The 15,913-nt window shown below is 50.2% G+C and overlaps 1 pseudogene; it reads right to left on the reverse strand.

Annotated features, from left to right (window-relative positions):
• LOC137367176 (protein FAM177B-like) overlaps positions 1-15,634 on the reverse strand; it is an 89,225-nt pseudogene extending 73,591 nt beyond the window's left edge.
• Positions 15,635-15,913: the final 279 nt, after the last annotated feature.

The following is a 15,913-nucleotide window of genomic DNA, read 5'->3' on the forward strand; positions in this document are numbered from 1 at the left end:
TGATAGATATAGGACAGATGTTAGAGGTAGTTTCTTTACTCAGAGAGTAGTAGGGGCGTGGAACGCCCTGCCTGCAACAGTAGTAGACTCGCCAACTTTAAGGGCATTTAAGTGGTCATTGGATAGACATATGGATGAAAATGGAATAGTGTAGGTCAGATGGTTTCACAGGTCGGCGCAACATCGAGGGCCGAAGGGCCTGTACTGCGCTGTAATGTTCTAAAAAAAAAATGTGCAGCATGCTGACCCTAGCTCTATAGAAATGGTCCCTAATCAAACCCTAACCCAAAAGGAATGGGCAGCACTGATGCTAACCGTATAAGAATGGACAGCACTGACCCTAGCCCTATAGGAACGGGCAGCAGGCTGACCCTAGCCCTATCGGAATGCCAACCCTGACCCTAACCCTACAGGAATGGGCAGTACTGACCCTAACCCTATAGGAATGGACAGTCCTGACCCAAACCCTATAGGTTTGGGCAGTACAGATCCTAACTTTATAGGAACGGACAGCACTCTGACCCGAACCCTATAGCAATGGAGTGAATTGACCGTAAACCTATAGGAATGGGCAGCACTGCCCCTAACGCTATATAAATGGACATCATTGCCCCTAATCCTATAGGAATGGACAGCACTAACTTTAACCATATAGCAATGGACAGTACTGGTGCTAACTCTATAGGAATGGACAGTACACTGACCCTAACTCATAAAAGGAATGGGCAGCACAGACCTTAACCCTATAGGAATGGACAGCATTAATCCTAATGGTATAGAAATGGACAGTCTAACCTTAACCCTAAAGAAATGGACAGTACTGACCCTACCCCTCTAGGAATGGGCAGTACTGACCCTACCCCTCTAGGAATGGGCAGTACTGACCCTACCTCTATAGTAATGGGCAGCACTGACATTAACCCTGAAGGAATGGGCAGTATTAAACCTAATCCTATAGGAATTCACAGTACTGACCCTAACCCTATAGGAATAGACAGCACTGGCCCTCACCCTAAAGCAATGGACAGCACTCTGACCCTAACCCTAAAGCAATGGAGAGTACTGACTCTAACCATATAGGAATGGCAAGTACTGGCCTTACAGACAGAAATGAGGGAATTTATATTGGGGAACAAAGAAATGGCAGACCAATTAAATACATAATTTGGTTCTGCCTTCACAGAGGAGGACACAAATTACCTCCCAGAAATTTTGGGGAACATAGAGTCTAGTGAGAATGAGGAACTGTTTGAAATCAGTATTAGTAGGAAAATGGTGTTAGGGAAATTGATGGGATTGAAGGCCGATAAATCCCCAAGGCCTGATAATCTACATCCCAGAGTACTTAAGGAAGTGGCCCTAGAAATAGTAGATGCATTGCTGGTCATTTTTCAAAATTCTATAGACTCTGGAACAGTTCCAATGATTCGAGGGTAGCTAATGTAACCCCACTATTTAAAAAAGGAGGTAGAGAGAAAACAAGGAGTTATAGACCGGTTAGCCTGACATCAGTAGTGGGGAAAATGCTAGAGTCCATTATAAAAGATGTAATAGCAGAGCAGTGGAAAACAATGACAGGATCGGACAAAGTCAACATGGATTTACAAAAGGGGAATCATGCTTGACAAATCTACTGGAATTTTTTGAGGATGTAACTAGTAAAATAGATAAGGGAGAACCAGTGGATGAGGTGTATTTGGACTTTCAGAAGGCTTTCGATAAGGTCCCACATAAGAGATTAGCATGCAAAATTAAAGCACATGGGATTGGGACTGACATGGATAGAAAACTGTTTGACAGACAGGAAACAAAGAGTAGGAAGAAACGGGTCTTTTTCCAAGTGGCAGGCAGTGACTAGTGGGGTACCGCAGGGATCAGTGCTAGGACCCCAGCTATTCACAATATATATTAATGATATAGATGAGGGAATTAAATGTAATATATCCAAATTTGCAGACGACTCAAAGCTGGGTGGGAGTGTGAGCTGTGAGGAGGATGCAGAGAAGCTCCAGTGTGATTTGGACAGGTTTGAGTGAGTGGGCAAATATATGGCAGATGCAGTATAATGTGGATAAATGTGAGGTTATCCACTTTGGTGGCAAAAACAGAGAGGCAGGTTATTATCTGAACGGCGATAGATTGGGAAAGGGGGAGGTACAGCGAGACCTGGGTGTCTTTGTGCACCAGTCGCTGAAAGTAAGCATGCAGGTGCAGCAGGCAGTTCAGTAGGCAAATGGTGTGTTGGCCGTCATAGCGAGAGGATTCGAGTACAGGAGAAAAATGTCTTGCTGCAATTATACAAGGCCTTGGTGAGACCATATCTGGAGTATTGTGTACAGTTTTGGTCTCCTTATTTGAGGAAGGATGTTCTTGCTATGGAGGGAGCGCAGCGAAGATTCACCAGACTGATTCCTGGGATGGCAGGACTGACGTATGAAGAGAGATTGGGTCGATTAGGCTTGTATTCGCTAGAGTTTAGAAGAATGAGAGGGGATCTCATAGAAACCTACAAAATTCTAACAGGACTGGACAGACAAGATGCAGGAAGGATGTTCCCAATAGCGGGGGAGTCCAGGACCAGGGGTCACAGTCTAAGGATGAGGGGTAAGCCATTTAGGACTGAGATGAGGAGGGATTTCTTCACCAAGAGTAGTGAACCTGTGGAATTCTCTACCACAGAAAGCAGTTAAGGCCAAATCATTAAATATATTCAAGAAAGAGTTAGATATAGTTCTTAGGGCTAAAGGGATCAAGGGATATGGGGAGAAAGCGAGAACAGGGTACTGAGTTTGGATGATCAGCCATGATCGTATTGAATGGTGGTGCAAGCTCGAAGGGCTGAATGGCCTACTCCTATTTTTCTATGTTCGTATGTTTAACCCTCTGGGAATGGTCAGCACTGAACCTAACCATATAGAAATGTAAAGCAAGCTGACCCTAACCCTATAGCAATGGAGAGAATTGACCCTAAACCTATAGGATGGGCAGCACTGACCCTAACCATTTAGAAATTCACAGCACTGACCCTAACCCTATAGGAATGAGCAGCACTGAACCTAACCATATAGAAATGTAAAGCAAGCTGACCCTAACTCTATATGAATGCCAGCACTGGTCCTAAACCTATAGCAATGGACAGTACTGTCCCTAGCCCTATAGAAATGGTCTGTACTCAGACCCTAACACTATAGGAATGGGCAGCACTGACCCTAACCCAATAGGAATGGGCAGCAGGCTGACCCTAGCCCTATAGGAATGCCAGCCCTGGCCCTAACCCTACAGGAATGGACAGTCCTGACCCTAACCCTATAGGATGGGGCAGTACTGATCCTAAACTTATAGGAACAGACAGCATTCTGACCCTAACCCTATAGCAATGGAGAGAATTGACCCTAAACCTATAGGATGGGCAGCACTGACCCTAACCATTTAGAAATTCACAGCACTGACCCTAACCCTATAGGAATGAGAGCACTGACCATAACCATTTAGAAATGCACAGCACTGACCCTAACCCTATAGGAATGAGCAGCACTGACCCTAACCATTTAGAAATGCACAGCACTGACCCTAACCCTATAGGAATGAGCAGCACTGACCCTAACCCTATAGGAATGAGAGCACTGACCATAACCATTTAGAAATGCACAGCACTGACCCTAACCCTATAGGAATGAGCAGCACTGACCCTAACCATTTAGAAATGCACAGCACTGACCCTAACCCTATAGGAATGAGAGCACTGACCCTAACCATTTAGAAATGCACAGCACTGACCCTAACCCTATAGGAATGGGGAGCACTGACCCTAACCATTTAGAAATGCACAGCACTGACCCTAACCCTATAGGAATGAGAGCACTGACCCTAACCATTTAGAAATGCACAGCACTGACCCTAACCCTATAGGAATGAGAGCACTGACCCGAACCACTTAGAAATGCACAGCACTGACCCTAACCCTATAGGAATGGGGAGCAGCACTGACCCTAACCCTATAGGAATGGGGAGCAGCACTGACCCTAACCATTTAGAAATGCACAGCACTGACCCTAACCCTATAGGAATGGGGAGCAGCACTGACCCTAACCCTATAGGAATGGGGAGCAGCCCTGACCCTAACCATTTAGAAATTCACAGCATTAACCCTAACCCTATAGGAATGGGGAGCAGCACTGACCCTAACCCTATAGGAATGGGGAGCAGCACTGACCCTAACCATTTAGAAATTCACAGCATTAACCCTAACCCGATAGGAATGGGGAGCAGCACTGACCCTAACCATTTAGAAATGCACAGCACTGACCCTAACCCTATAGGAATGGGGAGCAGCACTGACCCTAACCATTTAGAAATTCACAGCATTAACCCTAACCCTATAGGAATGGGGAGCAGCACTGACCCGAACCACTTAGAAATGCACAGCACTGACCCTAACCCTATAGGAATGGGGAGCAGCACTGACCCTAACCCTATAGGAATGGGGAGCAGCACTGACCCTAACCATTTAGAAATGCACAGCACTGACCCTAACCCGATAGGAATGGGGAGCAGCACTGACCCTAACCCTATAGGAATGGGGAGCAGCACTGACCCTAACCATTTAGAAATTCACAGCACTGACCCTAACCCTGTAGGAATGGGGAGCAGCACTGACCCTAACCCTATAGGAATGGGGAGCAGCACTGACCCTAACCATTTAGAAATTCACAGCACTGACCCTAACCCTGTAGGAATGGGGAGCAGCACTGACCCTAACCATTTAGAAATGCACAGCACTAACCCTAACCCTATAGGAATGGGGAGCAGCACTGACCCTAACCCTATAGGAATGGGGAGCACTGACCCTAACCATTTAGAAATGCACAGCACTGACCCTAACCCGTTAGGAATGGGGAGCAGCACTGACCCTAACCATTTAGAAATGGGGAGCAGCACTGACCCTAACCCTATAGGAATGGGGAGCAGCACTGACCCTAACCATTTAGAAATTCACAGCACTGACCCTAACCCTATAGGAATGGGGAGCAGCACTGACCCTAACCATTTAGAAATGCACAGCACTGACCCCAACCCTATAGGAATGGGGAGCACTGACCCTAACCATTTAGAAATTCACAGCACTGACCTTAACCCTATAGGAATGGGGAGCAGCACTGACCCTAACCATTTAGAAATGCACAGCACTGACCCCAACCCTATAGGAATGGGGAGCACTGACCCTAACCATTTAGAAATGCACAGCACTAACCCTAACCCTATAGGAATGGGGAGCAGCACTGACCCTAACCATTTAGAAATGCACAGCACTGACCCCAACCCTATAGGAATGGGGAGCACTGACCCTAACCATTTAGAAATTCACAGCACTGACCTTAACCCTATAGGAATGGGGAGCAGCACTGACCCTAACCATTTAGAAATGCACAGCACTGACCCCAACCCTATAGGAATGGGGAGCACTGACCCTAACCATTTAGAAATGCACAGCACTAACCCTAACCCTATAGGAATGGGGAGCACTGACCCTAACCATTTAGAAATGCACAGCACTGACCCTAACCCTATAGGAATGGGGAGCACTGACCCGAACCATTCAGAAATTCACAGCACTGACCCTAACCCTGTAGGAATGGGGAGCACTGACCCTAACCCTATAGGAATGGGGAGCACTGACCCTAACCATTTAGAAATTCACAGCACTAACCCTAACCCTATAGGAATGGGGAGCACTGACCCTAACCATTTAGAAATGCACAGCACTGACCCTAACCTTATAGGAATGGGGAGCACTGACCCTAACTATTTAGAAATGCACAGCACTGACCCTAACCCTATAGGAATGAGAGCACTGACCCTAACCATTTAGAAATGCACAGCACTGACCCTAACCCTATAGGAATGGGGAGCACTGACCCTAACCATTTAGAAATGCACAGCACTGACCCTAACTCTATAGGAATGGGGAGCACTGACCCTAACCATTTAGAAATTCACAGCACTGACCCTAACCCTATAGGAATGGGGAGCAGCACTGGCCCTAACCCTATAGGAATGGGAAGCACTGACCCAAACCATTTAGAAATGCACAGCACTGACCCTTACCCTATAGGAATGGGGAGCAGCACTGACCCTAACCATTTAGAAATTCACAGCACTGACCCAACCCTATAGGAATGGGGAGCAACACTGACCCTAACCCTATAGGAATGGGGAGCAGCACTGACCCTAACCATTTAGAAATTCACAGCACTAACCCTAACCCTATAGGAATGGGGAGCAGCACTGACCCTAACCCTATAGGAATGGGGAGCACTGACCCTAACCATTTAGAAATGCACAGCACTGACCCTAACCCGATAGGAATGGGGAGCAGCACTGACCCTAACCCTATAGGAATGGGGAGCAGCACTGACCCTAACCATTTAGAAATGCACAGCACTAACCCTAACCCTATAGGAATGGGGAGCACTGACCCTAACCATTTAGAAATGCACAGCACTAACCCCAACCCTATAGGAATGGGAAGCACTGACCCAAACCATTTAGAAATGCACAGCACTGACCCTTACCCTATAGGAATGGGGAGCAGCACTGACCCTAACCATTTAGAAATGCACAGCACTAACCCTAACCCTATAGGAATGGGAAGCACTGACCCAAACCATTTAGAAATGCACAGCACTGACCCTTACCCTATAGGAATGGGGAGCAGCACTGACCCTAACCATTTAGAAATTCACAGCACTGACCCAACCCTATAGGAATGGGGAGCAACACTGACCCTAACCCTATAGGAATGGGGAGCAGCACTGACCCTAACCATTTAGAAATTCACAGCACTAACCCTAACCCTATAGGAATGGGGAGCAGCACTGACCCTAACCCTATAGGAATGGGGAGCACTGACCCTAACCATTTAGAAATGCACAGCACTGACCCTAACCCGATAGGAATGGGGAGCAGCACTGACCCTAACCCTATAGGAATGGGGAGCAGCACTGACCCTAACCATTTAGAAATGCACAGCACTAACCCTAACCCTATAGGAATGGGGAGCACTGACCCTAACCATTTAGAAATGCACAGCACTAACCCTAACCCTATAGGAATGGGGAGCACTGACCTTAACCATTTAGAAATGCACAGCACTGACCCCAACCCTATAGGAATGGGGAGCAGCACTGATCCGTCTTCTACGCATCTGTTCTGATGATGCAACCTTCCTCAACAGCATTTCTGATATGTCTTCCTTTCTCCTCAACCAAGGATTTCCCACTGTGGTTGACAGGGCCCTCAACCATGTCTGGCCTATTTTCCACACTTCTGCCCTTACCCCTTCCCCTCCCTCCCAGAATCACGACTAGGTTCCCCTTGTCCTCACTTTCCACCTTACCAACCTCCACATCCAAAGGATCATCCACCACCATTTCCGTCACCTCCAGCATGATGCCGCCACCAAACACGTCTTCCCTTCCCCTCCCCTGTCAGCATTCCGAAGGGACCATTCCCTCCACGACACCCTGGTCCATCACCCCTGACACCTCGTCCCCTTCCCACGGCACCTTCCCATGCAATGACAGGAAGAGTGATACCTGCCCTTTTACCTCCTCTCTCCTCACCATCCAAGGCCCCAAACACTCCTTCCAGGTGAAGCAGCGATTTACTTGTACTTCTTTCAATTTAGTATACTGTACTTACTGCTCACAATGCAGTCACCGCTACACTGGGGTGACCAAACGCAGATTGGGTGTCCGCTTTGCTGAACACCTCCGCTCTGTCCGAAAGCATGACCCTGAGCTTCCAGCTGCTTGTCATTTCAACACACACCCCTGCTCTCATGCCCACATTTATTTCCTCGGCCTGCTGCAGTGTTCCAGTGAACATCGACGCAACATCGAGGAGCAGCACCTGATCTTTCGATTAGGCACTCTACAGCCTTTCAGACTCAACCTTGAGTTCAACAATTTCAGAGCATGACTGGCCTTTTTCTTATATTTTTCTTTTTTTAACCATGTGTCTGTTTTATCATGTGGACAGAGCTGCTCATTATTCTGCCATTAACACACTCTGGACTAATGCTATGCAAAGAACAAAGAAAATTACAGCACAGGAACAGGCCCTTCGGCCCTCCAAGCCTGCGCTGATCCAGATCCTCTACCTAAACATGTCGCCTATTTTCTAAGGGTCTGTATCTCTTTGCTTCCTGCCCATTCATGTATCTGTCTAGATACATCTTAAAAGACGCTATCGTGCCCGCGTCTACCACCTCCGCTGGCAACGTGTTCCAGGCACCCACCACCCTCTGCGTAAAGAACTTTCCACGCATATCCCCCCTAAACTTTTCCCCTCTCACTTTGAACTCGTGACCCCTAGTAATTGAATCCCCCACTCTGGGAAAAAGCTTCTTGCTATCCACCTTGTCTATACCTCTCATGATTTTGTACACCTCAATCAGGTCCCCCCTCAACCTCCGTCTTTCTAATGAAAATAATCCTAATCTACTCAACCTCTCTTCATAGCTAGCACCCTCCATACCAGGCAACATCCTGGTGAACCTCCTCTGCACCCTCTCCAAAGCATCCACATCCTTTTGGTAATGTGGCGACCAGAACTGCACGCAATATTCCAAATGTGGCCGAACCAAAGTCCTATACAACTGTAACATGACCTGCCAACCCTTGTACTCAATACCCCGTCCGATGAAGGAAAGCATGCCGTATGCCTTCTTGACCACTCTATTGACCTGTGTTGCCACCTTCAGGGAACAATGGACCTGAACACCCAAATCTCTCTGTACATCAATTTTCCCCAGGACTTTTCCATTTGTCTTTCACCACAAGCATTAACATGCTCTTAGCATTTGTCTCATGACAGCTTTGTTATTTAATCTCTCCTGCCCTCTGCCCTATCATACACCTTCCCTTTTGTTCTCTTCCCCACCAAATGCCCCCACCCTCTTCACTTACTTAAAACTTAATTATTTTCTAACCTTTGCCAGTTCTGATGAAAGGTCACAGACCTGAAACATTAACTCTGCTTCTCTCTCCACAGATGCTGCCAGACCAGCTGAGTATTTCCAGCACTTTCTGTTTTTATTTAAGATTTCCAGTATCTGCAGTATTTTGCTTTTATTTACTAACTTTAACCTTATAGGAATGGGCAGTACTGACCCTAACCATATAGCAATGGACAGTACTGGTGCTATCTCTATAGGAATGGGCAGCACTGACCCTAACCATATAGAAATGCACAGCACTGACCCTAACCATATAGAAATGCACAGCACTGACCCTAACCCTATAGGGATGAAAAGTACTGACGCTAACCCTTTCAGAATGGGCCCTGCTTGCCTTAATCCTATAGGAATGGGCAGCACTAACCCTAACCCTATAGGAATGGGCAGTACTAATCCTAATCCTTTCAGCCCTACTAGCCTGAACCCTATAGGAATGGGCAGTACTGATCCTAAAACTATAGGAATGGGCAGCACTGCTCCTACCTCTATAGGAGTGGGCACAACTGACTCTAACCCTAAAGGAATGGGCAGTGCTGAACCTAATCCTACAGTAATGGGCAGTACTGACCCTAACACTATGGGAATAGATAGCACTGACCCTAACCCTAAAGAAATTGACAGCGCTTTGACCCTAACCATATAGGAATGGAGAGTGTTGACCCTAACCATAAAGGAATGGGCAGCACTTTGGCCCTAACCCTATAGGAATGGTGCGGACTGACCCTAACCCTATAGGAATGGGCAGTACTGAGCCTAACCCTACAGGAATGGGCAGTACTGAGCCTAACCTTACAGGAATGGGCAGTACTGAGCCTAACCCTATAGGAATCAGTGGTACTGGCCCTAACCCTATTGGAATTGGTAGTACTGAGCCTAACCCTATAGAAATGGACAGTAGTGAGCCTTACCCTATAGGAGTCAGTAGTACTGACCCTAACCCTATAGGAATGGGCAGTACTGAGCCTAACCCTATAGGAATGGACAGTAGTGAGCCTTACGCTATAGGAATCGGTAGTACTGACCCTAACCCTATAGGAATGGGCAGTACTGAGCCTAACCCTACAGGAATGGGCAGTACTGAGCCTAACCCTATAGGAATGGGCAGTACTGAGCCTAACCCTACAGGAATGGGCAGTACTGAGCCTAACCCTATAGAAATGGACAGTAGTGAGCCTTACGCTATAGGAATCAGTAGTACTGACCCTAACCCTATAGGAATGAGCAGTACTAAGCCTAACCCTATAGAAATGGACAGTAGTGGGCTTATCCCCACAGGAATGGGCAGTACTGAGCCTAACCCTATAGGAATGGGCAGTACTGAGCCTAACCCTACAGGAATGGGCAGTACTGAGCCTAACCCTATAGGAATGGGCAGTACTGAGCCTAACCCTACAGGAATGGGCAGTACTGAGCCTAACACTACAGGAATGGGCAGTACTGAGCCTAACCCTATAGGTATGGGCAGTACTGAGCCTAACCCTATAGGTATGGGCAGTACTGAGCCTAACACTACAGGAATGGGCAGTATTGAGCCTAACCCTATAGGTATGGGCAGTACTGAGCCTAACCCTACAGGAATGGGCAGTACTGAGCCTAACCCTATAGGAATGGGCAGTACTGAGCCTAACCCTACAGGAATGGGCAGTACTGAGCCTAACACTACAGGAATGGGCAGTACTGAGCCTAACACTACAGGAATGGGCAGTACTGAGCCTAACCCTATAGGTATGGGCAGTACTGAGCCTAACCCTATAGGTATGGGCAGTACTGAGCCTAACCCTACAGGAATGGGCAGTACTGAGCCTAACCCTATAGGTATGGGCAGTACTGAGCCTAACCCTACAGGAATGGGCAGTACTGAGCCTAACCCTACAGGAATGGGCAGTACTGAGCCTAACCCTATAGGAATGGGCAGTACTGAGCCTAACCCTATAGGTATGGGCAGTACTGAGCCTAACCCTACAGGAATGGGCAGTACTGAGCCTAACCCTACAGGAATGGGCAGTACTGAGCCTAACCCTACAGGTATGGGCAGTACTGAGCCTAACCCTACAGGAATGGGCAGTACTGAGCCTAACCCTATAGGTATGGGCAGTACTGAGCCTAACCCTACAGGAATGGGCAGTACTGAGCCTAACCCTACAGGAATGGGCAGTACTGAGCCTAACCCTACAGGAATGGGCAGTACTGAGCCTAACCCTATAGGTATGGGCAGTACTGAGCCTAACCCTACAGGAATGGGCAGTACTGAGCCTAACCCTACAGGAATGGGCAGTACTGAGCCTAACCCTACAGGAATGGGCAGTACTGAGCCTAACCCTACAGGAATGGGCAGTACTGAGCCTAACCCTACAGGAATGGGCAGTACTGAGCCTAACCCTATAGGTATGGGCAGTACTGAGCCTAACCCTACAGGAATGGGCAGTACTGAGCCTAACCCTACAGGAATGGGCAGTACTGAGCCTAACCCTATAGGTATGGGCAGTACTGAGCCTAACCCTATAGGTATGGGCAGTACTGAGCCTAACCCTACAGGAATGGGCAGTACTGAGCCTAACCCTACAGGAATGGGCAGTACTGAGCCTAACCCTACAGGAATGGGCAGTACTGAGCCTAACCCTATAGGTATGGGCAGTACTGAGCCTAACCCTATAGGTATGGGCAGTAGTGGGCTAAACCCTACAGGAAAGAAGGTACTAACCGCACTGACAGGTAACCCACCTCCACCCACGCTCACCTGTTTCCTGCTGTCTCCGGCCGGCTCCATTCTCCGGGCCCGAACACGAAAACAGCTCTACAAGTCCAAAACACACAGAGAAAGAATGAAGGAAGCAGATATCAGTAACCGGATCTCAGCACCTGGGGAGTTGATTGCCAGCTCACAGGCTCCAGCACCTGCCCTGTGTGGGCGTGAGAGCGAGTTTATCATACCTATCAGATGAGTCTTACTGGCCTTATTGCTCCGGCAGGGTGGGAGGTGTTCTCACAGCCTGAGCTGGATGTGGAGAGTGGGCGTTGGAATCAGACTTATATGTGAAGCCGTTCACTGTTGAAGGGGGTCCTGATACCCGATGTCTTGTCTCCTTTCAGCGAGTTACTGCAACGACACAGAACAGTACACCTGCGAGAAAGCGACACAAGGGGAAATCGATGAAACAAAAAGAACCAGTTTCATAAATGTACTGACCATTCTCCACTCAGACTGGGCGGTACAGTGGGTCACACACTCCTTGTTCCTCTGGGACTGGGTGGTACAGTGGGTCACACACTGTCCTTTTCCCTCTGGGACTGGGCGGTACAGTGGGTCACACACTGTCTTTTTCCCTCTGGGACTGGGTGGTACAGTGGGTCACACACTGTCCTTTTCCCTCTGGGACTGGGTGGTTCAGTGGGTCACACACTGTCCTTGTTTCGGTGGGACTGGGTGGTTCAGTGGGTCACACACTGTCCTTGTTCCTCTGGGACTGGGTGGTTCAGTGGGTCACACACTGTCCTTTTCCCTCTGGGACTGGGTGGTTCAGTGGGTCACACACTGTCCTTGTTCCTCTGGGACTGGGTGGTTCAGTGGGTCACACACTGTCCTTGTTCCTCTGGGACTGGGTGGTACAGTGGGTCACACACTGTCCGTGTTCCTCTGGGACTAGGCGGTACAGTGGGTCACACACTGTCCTTGTTCCTCTGGGACCGGGTGGTTCAGTGGGTCACACACTGTCCATTCTCCACTCAGACTGGGTGGTACAGTGGGTCACACACTGTCCTTGTTTCTGTGGGACTGGGTGGTTCAGTGGGTCACACACTGTCCTTGTTTCTCTGGGACTGGGTGGTTCAGTGGATCACACACTGTCCTTTTCCCTCTGGGACTGGGCGGTACAGTGGGTCACACACTCCTTGTTCCTCTGGGACTGGGCGGTACAGTGGATCACACACTGTCCTTTTCCCTCTGGGACTGGGCGGTACAGTGGGTCACACACTGTCCTTGTTCCTCTGGGACTGGGCGGTACAGTGGGTCACACACTGTCCTTTTCCCTCTGGGACTGGGCGGTACAGTGGGTCACACACTGTCCTTGTTCCTCTGGGACTGGGTGCTTCAGTGGGTCACACACAGTCCTTTTCCGTCTGGGACTGGGCGGTACAGTGGGTCACACATTGTCCTTTTCCCTCTGGGGCTGGGCGGTACAGTGGGTCACACATTGTCCTTTCCCCTCTGGGACTGGGTGGTTCAGTGGGTCACACATTGTCCAGGTTCCTCTGGGACTGGGTGGTACAGTGGGTCACACACTGTCCTTGTTCCTATGGGACTGTGTGGTACAGTGGGTCACACACTGCCCTTGTTCCTCTGGCACTGGGTGTTAAAGTAGGTCACACACTTCTTTCCCCTCTGGAGCTGGAAGGTTCAGTGGGCCACACACTGTCCTTGTTCCTCTGGGACTGGGCGGTACCATGGGTCACACACTGCCCTTGTTCCTCTGGGACTGGGTGTTATAGTGGGCCACACACTGCCCTTGTTCCTCTGGGACTGGGTGGTACCATGGGTCACACACTGCCCTTGTTCCTCTGGGACTGGGTGGTACAGTGGGCCACACACTGCCCTTGTTTCTCTGGGACTGGGTGGTACCATGGGTCACACACTGCCCTTGTTCCTCTGGGACTGGGTGTTATAGTGGGCCACACACTGCCCTTGTTCCTCTGGGACTGGGTGGTACCATGGGTCACACACTGCCCTTGTTCCTCTGGGACTGGGTGGTACAGTGGGCCACACACTGTCCTTGTTCCTCTGGGACTGGGCGGTACCATGGGTCACACACTGCCCTTGTTCCTCTGGGACTGGGTGGTGCAGTGGGCCACACACTGTTCTTGTTCCTCTGGGACTGGGTGGTGCAGTGGGCCACACACTGCCCTTGTTCCTCTGGGGCTGGGTGGTACCATGGGTCACACACTGCCCTTGTTCCTCTGGGACTGGGTGGTACCATGGGTCACACACTGCCCTTGTTCCTCTGGGACTGGGTGGTGCAGTGGGCCACACACTGCCCTTGTTCCTCTGGGGCTGGGTGGTACCATGGGTCACACACTGCCCTTGTTCCTCTGGGACTGGGTGGTACAGTGGGCCACACACTGTCCTTGTTCCTCTGGGACTGGGTGGTACCATGGGTCACACACTGCCCTTGTTCCTCTGGGACTGGGTGGTGCAGTGGGCCACACACTGCCCTTGTTCCTCTGGGGCTGGGTGGTACCATGGGTCACACATTGGCCTTTCCCCTCTGGGACTGGGTGGTACAGTGGGCCACACACTGTCCTTGTTCCTCTGGGACTGGGTGGTGCAGTGGGCCACACACTGCCCTTGTTCCTCTGGGGCTGGGTGGTACCATGGGTCACACACTGCCCTTGTTCCTCTGGGACTGGGTGGTACCATGGGTCACACACTGCCCTTGTTCCTCTGGGACTGGGTGGTGCAGTGGGCCACACACTGCCCTTGTTCCTCTGGGGCTGGGTGGTACCATGGGTCACACACTGCCCTTGTTCCTCTGGGACTGGGTGGTACAGTGGGCCACACACTGTCCTTGTTCCTCTGGGACTGGGTGTTACAGTGGGCCACACACTGCCCTTGTTCCTCTGGGACTGTGTGTTACAGTGGGTCACACACTGTCCTTGTTCCTCTGGGACTGGGTGTTACAGTGGGCCACACACTGTCCTTGTTCCTCTGGGACTGGGTGTTACAGTGGGTCACACACTGTCCTTGTTCCTCTGGGACTGGGTGGTACCATGGGTCACACACTGCCCTTGTTCCTCTGGGACTGGGTGGTACAGTGGGCCACACACTGTTCTTGTTCCTCTGTGACTGGGTGTTACAGTGGGTCACACACTGTCCTTGTTCCTCTGGGACTGTGTGTTACAGTGGGTCACACACTGTCCTTGTTCCTCTGGGACTGGGTGTTACAGTGGGTCACACACTGCCCTTGTTCCTCTGGGACTGGGTGTTACAGTGGGCCACACACTGTCCTTGTTCCTCTGGGACTGGGTGTTACAGTGGGTCACACACTGCCCTTGTTCCTCTGGGACTGGGTGTTACAGTGGGTCACACACTGTCCTTGTTCCTCTGGGACTGGGTGTTACAGTGGGCCACACACTGTCCTTGTTCCTCTGGGACTGGGTGTTACAGTGGGTCACACACTGCCCTTGTTCCTCTGGGACTGGGTGGTACAGTGGGCCACACACTGTTCTTGTTCCTCTGTGACTGGGTGTTACAGTGGGCCACACACTGCACTTGTTCCTCTGGGACTGGGTGGTACCATGGGTCACACACTGCCCTTGTTCCTCTGGGACTGGGTGGCACAGTGGGCCACACACTGCCCTTGTTTCTCTGGGACTGGGTGGTACCATGGGTCACACACTGCCCTTGATCCTCTGGGACTGGGTGGTACCATGGGTCACACACTGCCCTTGTTCCTCTGGGACTGGGTGGCACAGTGGGCCACACACTGCCCTTGTTTCTCTGGGACTGGGTGGTACCATGGGTCACACACTGCCCTTGATCCTCTGGGACTGGGTGTTACAGTGGGCCACACACTGTCCTTGTTCCTCTGGGACTGGGCGGTACCATGGGTCACACACTGCCATTGTTCCTCTGGGACTGTGTGTTACAGTGGGTCACACACTGTCCTTGTTCCTCTGGGACTGGGTGTTACAGTGGGCCACACACTGTCCTTGTTCCTCTGGGACTGGGTGGTACCATGGGTCACACACTGCCCTTGTTCCTCTGGGACTGGGTGGTGCAGTGGGCCACACACTGCCCTTGTTCCTCTGGGGCTGGGTGGTACCATGGGTCACACACTGCCCTTGTTCCTCTGGGACTGGGTGGTACCATGGGTCACACACTGCCCTTGTTCCTCTGGGACT

This window comes from Heterodontus francisci, chromosome 3, assembly GCF_036365525.1.
Source record: "Heterodontus francisci isolate sHetFra1 chromosome 3, sHetFra1.hap1, whole genome shotgun sequence".
NCBI classification, from domain to species: Eukaryota; Metazoa; Chordata; class Chondrichthyes; order Heterodontiformes; family Heterodontidae; genus Heterodontus; species Heterodontus francisci.